The 9,161-nt window shown below is 49.8% G+C and overlaps 1 long non-coding RNA gene across 1 annotated transcript; it reads right to left on the bottom strand.

The window, feature by feature from the left end:
* Positions 1-41: 41 nt before the first annotated feature.
* On the bottom strand, positions 42-3,387 carry LOC147995406 (uncharacterized). Its single transcript, XR_015684215.1, has 3 exons — positions 3,318-3,387; positions 1,139-1,286; positions 42-250 (listed from the first exon to the last, which is right to left on the bottom strand). It is a non-coding gene; the product is annotated as an uncharacterized LOC147995406 (long non-coding RNA).
* Between the last annotated feature and the right edge of the window lie 5,774 nt (positions 3,388-9,161).

Raw genomic sequence — 9,161 nt, 5'->3', positions numbered from 1 at the left:
TTAAGTTTTCCTGAGCCCTCTTCCCAAGGAGGTCTGGACTTGGGAACCCCATCTGTGAAATAGAGAAACTGACAAGAGTTAACACCGCTAGCCCCGGATAGAGAGTTGGGCCAAGACACCTTCCAAGTATTTATTAGTGATCACTCCTCCTGGTGGCTGCGGTTGGCCTGGGCGAAGATCCCAGCTTCCCTGCCTCCTGGCTGCCAGCACTGGGGTTGGTGAACACCTCCCAGCCTCTCTGTCTCCACAGCTGGAAAACAGAGACAGGAATAACTGCCCTTGGTTCTGATGATACAGGTAACGCTCTGCCCACCACCCAACTAAGGATTGGTGTGAAATATCCTATCTTGCCAGTATGACTGTTGGACCACAATCAGTAAGGGACAGAGAAGGCCACTATGGGTACCTCCAGGCTCAAAGTGGAGCTGGACAGGTTGGAGAGCTACTGGTTCAGGAGTCCCTAGGCAGAGAAAGCAGGCTGGGTAGGAGGGTTCTGCTGTCTCTGGATCCCCAAGACCTCCTTCCTGTTTTAAGCCTGCATCCCTGTACCTTTTCTCCAGAGACTGGAACCTGGTCTAAGGAAGGAGCCAAGGAGTAGGGACAACCCCAAGGCTAACATGGCTCAGAAGGTGACTCGGCTGAGGCTGGGTGGGATCTCAGGGTCTGGGAATGACCTCTCAGGATGCAGTGACCCGTGTTCTCCTCTATTGTCCCATCCTCCCTGCCCACCATGGGTCAGGTCCCTGGTCCCAGCCTAGACATCTGGAACTGGGGCAGACAAAGGGCTGCGGGAAGGGACAATAACCTTCTGTCCGTTTTCAGAGGCTGGGCCAGGCCTGGCCAGGGCTGGGGGCCGGAGCCCCGGCGAGGCGGTGCCAGGCCCCCCGCGGGCAGCGGACAATGTTGGCAGTGATGGAGAGGAGGCATTTCAAAGCGTTTTGTTCCTCCTGACCCCCTCCCCTCCACACATCTAGCCTCAGCTCGGGGTGAGGCCCCAGCCCCACCCCCAGTCACCCAGGCCTTGCTCTGGGCTGCTTGGGGACTGGCCACATTCTTGACCTCAGGGGAAAAGTTTAGACTCTTTGCGCCCTGGGCGACAATAACAGTGTCACAGACCTGATTTAGGAGCAGCACTTACCATCACAAAGCCACAGACAAAGGGCGGAGGCTGAGAGCGCACGATGGCCTGAGCGCACGATGGCCTCGGAGGAGCCTACTCCATTGCCAGACTCTGCCTTCTCTTCTAGGTTCTGCCCCGGGCCCATGCGGTGCCAGGCATGAAACACCTGGGAGGACAGGAGGCAGAGGGAGGGAAGGGACAGCACCCAAGTAGGAATGAAGGAGTTTTGTGTCACTTCTTACTCTCCAGGGAAACTGTTAAGTGACCCTGGATAGGTCCTTCCCCACTCCAGGCCTCAGTTTCCCTATCTGTAATGGAGATGCTACATACAGTAGGGTACTGAGAGCAGGAGGCTCTCTGCCCTTGCGGCGGGAGGGTTTCAATAACAATGGTGGCCAGGCTGGGGATGTACACCTGGAGGAGGCCCATCCACTCAAAAGGCTTAGGCTATGGGTTTTCCTGAGCTCCAGTGGCTCCAGATCAGCCTGGACAACACAGTGAGATCCAGTGTGAGGAGATGTGGTGGAGAGAGGGCTCCCAATGCACTCTGGCACTACCCAGGTGCCGGCTTACTAAACCCTTACTGGATTTCACCGCTTTGATCATGTCAACCCCTATCAACCTTACGAAGTAGGTATGTCATTAGTTCTGCTTTAAAGCTGACAAACTGAGGCTTAGAGAAGTCGAGTGGCTTGCCCAGGGCCAGGCTGCTATGCCCCTGTGGGAAGGAGTGAGGAGGCAGCTGGCCCAGGCTGAGCTGGGGTGGAAGGGCCTCCCCTCCCAACAGAAGGCCATGAATAAATAAATATTTGATTATCCCCAGGGGGAATTCCATCCCCAGAGCAGGTGCCTTTAAAAATCTAGATTGATTCTTCTCTACGAGCCAGGTTGGCCTGGGTGGACACCCAGATGCAGGGGACTGGACACAATGACACACACACACACACACACCCCAAAAGGAATCAGAGGCAAGACAAAAGGTCATTTAAAGGTTGTGGCACTCTCTTTGGTTGTGGTCTGTGCAGTGCCCATTTGGTGAACTTCGTTGAAGGCTCAAGAACAGTGCCTGAAGCCCTGAAGGGAGTCCTCCTGGCCATGGAGAGGACATGGCCATCACCTCTCCCCTCATGGTGGGCACGGCGGGAAAGTATGACATGCCATTACCTTTCCTTTCCATGAAGCAGTTGGGTTTTTAATGCAACCCGAGGGGTTATCTGTTCTCTGGGATCTGTGACAAAAGGCCAACTATGACTTGGGGGTGGGGGGGGAGGCTGCAGTGAGCCCGACACCAGCAGGTCGTCTGGAGTTCTGATGTAAGGGGAAGAGGCTCCCAGTGTTGTCCACACTCCTTACCTCTTACATCCAGAGGAAGACACAAAGGTGCTCAGGGAACGAGCAGTGGCTGAGCTGCACGCTGCCACCTCAGGCCTGACCTCTAGCCCCACCGACTGCCACTCACTCGGGCTGAGCAGCCCTTTCTTAACTCACCGCACAAATCATTCATTCATTCATTCGTTCGTTCGTTGGCAGGGACTCATGTAGCCAGTTTAGCATTAAGCATTGTATACAGCCCAGGCTGGCCTTGAACTTTGACCCTCTTCCTGTCTGGGATCACAGGCATAGCCCACCTTATCCCAACAGCTTTTCAAAGATTAAATGTGATTCTGTTATGCTAGCCAAATAAAATAATGGGCTGGACTCGGCAGAGTATTTCTTTAGTCCTAACTTGTGGAAGGCAGAAGTAGATGGGTTTCTGCAAGTTCCAGGCCAGCTTCAACAACATAGCAAACTCTAGGCGAGCCAAGGTCACATCATGAGACCTTGTTTCAAAAAGTGGCTTTGGGAAGTTTGATGGCTTGTACCTGAGTTTGAGGCTAGCCCTGGCGACATGATGGTATTTGTCTCAAAAATAAAATAAAATAAAATAAAAGGGTTGGCTTGGAATCTGGAATCCAACATCCCAGCCTCCATCAATCCCCCACCGCCATTCCCAGAACAGTTTCTCTAACACCTGCAAATATTCTCCTGTCCTTTCAACATCTCTCTCCAAAGTACCACCAACACACATCAGCCACAGGCAGTGGGTAAGACCATCCAAACAGAAACTGCCACAACTCGTGGAGACGACAGGACAGTTCATGGAGCTCTAAGGAGCCTTCCCCTCCCCTGCCTGGTCTCAGAATACAGGAGCACTCACCGGGCAGAACATCTTCGGGGTCCCCGCAGCCCAGAGGTGGATGGCACTGCTGGGTGCTTAGGTACAAGATGACTGCCTGTCTGTGGGGCTCTTATTTTGGAAGGTTGGCCAGACAGCCCATCCCAGCCTCTGACTTTCTTGGCATCTCTAGGCAGGAAGGGCACTGCCCGGGATTGGGAAGAGCAAGGAAAGACATCGAAGCAAAGGTGTCTCCCAGCGGGTTCAACCCACCCTCAGCTCACTGTCCTCTGGACATTGTGGGATGAGGGTCCAAGAAGCTAGGGGTTCAGAAGAGCCAACAGAGGCTGAGACAGAAGTTGATCTGACCCAGGCCCTTGCCCCATTCCACCCCCACCCCAAGGCCAGGGAGGCCCTCATGGAGGTGTTTGCTTTTCCTGTCTCCACACTGGTTCCATTCAGAGTGGCCCATCCCACCCCAGGCCAGCAGCCAAGGACCAGTGCACCAGGGGGCGAGATCACGGCCCAGCCTCCCTTCTATCCTTATTTCGTGAACAGGAACATGGCATAGCAGGCACACGGGCCTCCCAGTTTCATGGAGCACTGGAAAGGGAAGAAAGAAAAAAGGCCAGGTAGAGGAGGGTCAAAGAATATACAGAAGAGGTTGAAAGAGAAGAGGACGTTCAGAGAGTGATGGGAAATGGAGCCTCTGAGGAGGCCCCGGCCATACAGAGTCAGGATGAGGAGACACTGGGTAGACAGCTGGGTCAGGTGTCAGGGTGCTTTGGTCCAGAACCTCACAGCCTTGTTTGGTGCTGAGATACCCACTTGAAAATGAGCATCCTCTTCATCCCTGGGTTCCAGGAGGGGTTGAGACCTGGTCTGGGGCCAGGAGAAAGAGGGTGAAAAGTTTCCCGAAGTCAGAAGGCTATGGGGGAGGTATCTCAGGGGGTCCTGCTCTTTGCTCTGTCTGACTGTCACATTGGTACATAAAGGGGGTAGAAAGGTCAGATGTGCCCTTTCAGGCCCGTGAGAAAAACTCTGCCCATTTCCCTAATCCATATTTATTGGTGTGAGACACTGGGGTGGGAGAAAGCCCCTGCCCCCACCCACTGCCCCAGCCAGGCCAGGTTAGCACTAAGAACAGGCTCCGTGTCACCCACCCAAATCCTACTCTTTGTCTCTAGATTGGCTCCAGAGAGCCCCCCCCCCCCAATTCCCCGTTGGAGTTGCCAAGCAACCATAGAAGGGTAGCTGAGATATTTTCTTTATTACAAGCAAAGGAAAGACAGAATTGTGGTCCCAGAGGGGGGTATTAGGGTGCTGAGGGAAGAGGGCACCCTGTGCTCTGGAAGGGTACTCTTCCCCAGGTACTCTGAGCACTGGAGCATGGGGACAGAACCCCAGAGTCCATCTGAAGCAGGAAGACAGAACAGAGCGGTGAGAGGTAGAAGGGGCTGGCAGACACCATTTCCAGACTGAACGGTGCTACATGACAAGGCCTCCAAGAGACCCAGGCCTTCCTGTTACCACCAGCTGTGCTATCTGCATTAAGTCATTTTCTTTCTTTGGTCCTGTGTTTTCTCCTTGATAAAATGGGAGTGTATTATCTCATTTAACCCTCATGAAAACTTGATGGGACCTCATTTCCCCCTCCCTTTTACTGGTTAGGGAACAGGGGTTTAAGGACCTAGTTGATAAGGCCAAGGTGCAACTCCTCGGCCCCAGCTAGTTTTAACTATAACAGCTTTACTGAGATTACGCACTGTACAATTTGCTTACCCAAAGTGTGCATTTCAACATCTGTATCTTCAGTACTGCACCTAAAACTACAACTTATTTTATTCTTGTTTTGTTTTGTTTTGGGTTTTAGTTTGTTGTTGTTTTGGGAGCTTTGTTTTTTGTTTGTTTGTTTGGTTGGTTGGTTTTTGAAACAGGGTTTATCTGTGTAACCCCAGCTGTCCTGGAATTCATTATGTGGACCAGGCTGGCCTTGAACTCAGAGATCCGATGGCCTCTGCCTTCTGACTGCTGGGACTGAAGATGTGTGCCTTCACTGCCTGGTTTATTTTGTTCTTATATGATTCTAAAAGTATTTCTTCTCCGTATCCCATCCTTAAGATGAGCATATAACATAGCGGTAGAATCAGCATTCTACCTCTGCGAGCCTATTGTAATCCTAGTCACACACACACACACATACACACATACTCACTCACACACACTCACATACACACACACACTCACCCACCCATACACACACTCACACACATACACTCACATACACATACACACACACATTCACACAAACAGACATACACACACACTCACATACACATATACACACTCATATACACACACTCACATTCACATACACATACACACAGATACACACACACAAGACACACACACACTCACATACACACACACTCATACACACACTCACACTCACTCACATACACACACTCACATACACACACTCACATACACATACACACACATACACACACAGACACACACTCACACACTGACACACAGACACATACTCATACACACACACTCACATACACACACTCATACTCATACATACACACACTCATACACTCACACTCACATACACACACACTCACACACACTCAAATACACATACACACACTTACATACACACACATTCACATACACACACAGACACACACTCATACACACAGACACACAGATACACTCATACACACATACACATACACACACTCACATACACACACAGACACACACTCATACACACACACAGACACACAAAGATACACTCATACACACAGATACACTCATACACACATACACATACACACACTCACATACACACACAGACACACACTCATACACACACACAGACACACAAAGATACACTCATACACACACACAGACACACAAAGATACACTCATACACACACTCACATACACACACACTCACATACACACACACACTCATTCACATACACATTCACTCACATACACACACACACACACACACACACACACACACTAAAATGTATAAAGGGTCAGGCAGTGGTGGCATATGGGTTTAATCGCAGCTCTGGGGAGGCAGAGGCAGGTGGATCTCTATGAGGCAAGCCTGGTCCACAGAGGGAGTTTTAGGACAGCCAGGGCTACACAGAACTGCCACTGTAAACAAACAACAAACAAACAAAATTTGTATAAAGCTGGGCATGGTAGCTCCTATTTTTAATCCCAGAATTAAAGAGAATGAGGCAAGAGACTCGCTATAAGTCTGGGGTTAGCTCGAGTGATATGATGAGTTCCAGGCCAGCCTGGGCTATAAAGTGAGACCTTGCCCCATGAAGGAAAAAGGAAAAGGAAAAGGAAAAGGAAAAGGAAAAGGAAAAGGAAAAGGAAAGGAAAGGAAAGGAAAGGGAAAGGAAAGGAAAGGAAAGGAAAGGAAAGGGAAGGGAAGGGAAGGGAAGGGAAGGGAAGGGCGTGGGGAAGGGAGGTTGGGGGAAGGGAAGTTGCAGGGAGGGAAGGGAAGTTTGGGGGAGGGAAGGGAGGTTCACAGGCCAGTAGGTTCCACAGCCATTACCCACTAGAGTGCCTCCCCAATACCTTCCACCTTCCCCCACCTCCGGCCTTCATCACCCATGTCTACTTTGTATCTACAGATTTTCCCACTGTGAATACATGTAATCCCATAGCATGCCCAAGTCCTAGTACCCTGCAACAGCTCCAACCTCCAGAGGGGATGGGGGTTGCCAAAGTTTTGGGGCAGGCAGAGCCGTTAAGGAAGTGACCTTTGGAGTCTGATAGCTCTACAACCTCTGCCCACCCCAGGTCTGTCTGTGCCTAGGGGGAAATAAGAGCTTACTCTCTCCCAGCTTTGCGCTCTTAGTCTGTAAAATGGAGAGACAACCTTTCTTGCCCAGGGATGTAGCAGTGTGTGACAAATGTCTGCTATTCAGTGTATCATGGTTTACGGATTACAGGGGTCCATGCAATGCTTCTTTGATCCTGACCTTGGTGAAATGCTCTTCTAGGTGCTGGAGTGGTGAACAGGACATGATCCTGTCCATACAAGCCATCCACTCCAGTGCAGAGACAGACAAGATAGCTCATAAACAGGACACATAAAGAATGAGACAGGAAAGGCAACAGCACAGTGTGATGGAGGAGGCCTGCTAGTCAGATGGTGGCAGGTTTTCTGTAATGAGTAGAGTCCAGGGCTTTGCACAAGAGAAGCAAGTGCTCTACGACTGGGCTACCTCCCCAGATCTATCACTGATTTTGAAACAGGCTTCTCTAAGTGGCCTAGGCTGTCTTCAAACTTGGAATTTTTTGTCTTGAACATCTGAGTAGCTGAGGTTGCAAGTGTGCAGTCCCATGTCTGGCTATCACAATGGCTGCTTTGAACTGAAAGGCTTGCTTATACCCTCCCCACAGAGGAGAATATCTTCTGCAAACTGCAACATGAAATACAAAGTGAAGGGCTCTCAGATCCTAAGTGGGAGCAGGGGACTTAGCATCTATGACTTCATGTGTTATCGATTTATTTCCAAAGTTGGGCCACCTGGCCAGACCCCACCACTAGAGAGCACTCTGTCGAGTCCCCGAAGCTCAGAGTGAGCCAGCTTCGGCCCAAGGGGATGCAGCAAGGAGCAAGGAGCAAGAAGACTTTCTTGTATTCCAAACTGGCTTCCAGCCAGATCAGAATGAGACTTGGACTGACAGGAGACAAGACCACAGACTTTAATGCCCAGAAGAGATCTGGGTTTTGATGAGCCTGTCGTCACAGCTGCCCTTGGGTGCACACCATTCCTGCTCTGAGCTTTGGGCTTGCCTCTGAGGCTCAGCATGGAGCCCTTCCAGCTTTCTTAGGCTCCCTACTGCTGTAGCGCCTCTCATTCCACCCCCAGCAGCTCAGCTGATTTGCTATGAACATTGACATTCTGCACTGCTTCTGTTTTGTTTATGCTTAACTTTTTTTTTTTTTACATTTATTTATTCTGTGTTGGCGGGTGGAGATAAGTATGCCAGGGCAGATGTGTGTTAGAAGACAGCGTCTAAGAGTCCGCTCCCTCCTTCTACCCTGTAGGTTCCCGGGAACAAACTCAGGGGATCAGTCTTAGCGACAAACGGTTTTACCAACTGAGCTATCGCGCCTGTTTCCTAGTTTTAAAAAAACTCAATGCTGGGGTTCAAAACTAAGGCCTTAGGAATGCCGGGCAAATGCTGAATGTCCTGCTCTTGTGCTATACTCCCTGTCCTCATGTTTTTTGTTTTGTTTTGTTTGATTTTTGTTTTTCTTTTATTTGGTTTTTTAAGACTAGGTTTCTCTGTGTAGCTCTGGCTGTCCTGGTACTCACTCGATCTGTAGATCAGGCCGTCCTTGAACTTAGAAATTCACTGACCTCTGCCTCCTGAATGCTGATATTACATTAAAGTTATATACCACTGCCATCCAGCTGCAATATGTACTTTTTTTTTCTTTTCTTTTCTTTTTTTTTTTTTTTTTTTTTGAGCTGGGGACCGAACCCAGGGCCTTGCGTTTGCTAGGCAAGCGCTCTACCACTGAGCTAAATCCCCAACCCCATGCAATATGTACTCTTAACCACTGAGCCCCGTCTCTCCTGTTTGAGCTTTGAATTTTTTAATCCTTCTGCCTCGGTTTCCAAGTGCTAGTCTTACAGGCATGTGCCACCACACCTGGCTTTTGCACATTCTTAATATTTTGCCCAATTGCCCTAAAGTCAGTTTCTTTTTCATCTACTCATTTGTTTATTACACAAGTAAAACATTCATTCAAGCACATTATCTGTTATTCATTCAACCGATATTTCCTGAGCACATCCTTTGTGCTGGGCAGCGTTTGGTCTAGCCCTT

Source organism: Rattus norvegicus, chromosome 3 (genome assembly GCF_021556685.1).
Source record: "Rattus norvegicus strain SHRSP/BbbUtx chromosome 3, alternate assembly SHRSP_T2T, whole genome shotgun sequence".
Taxonomy (NCBI): domain Eukaryota; kingdom Metazoa; phylum Chordata; class Mammalia; order Rodentia; family Muridae; genus Rattus; species Rattus norvegicus.
The sequence above is the reverse complement of the archived record's forward strand: the minus strand, read 5'-3'. Positions and strand labels throughout refer to the sequence as shown.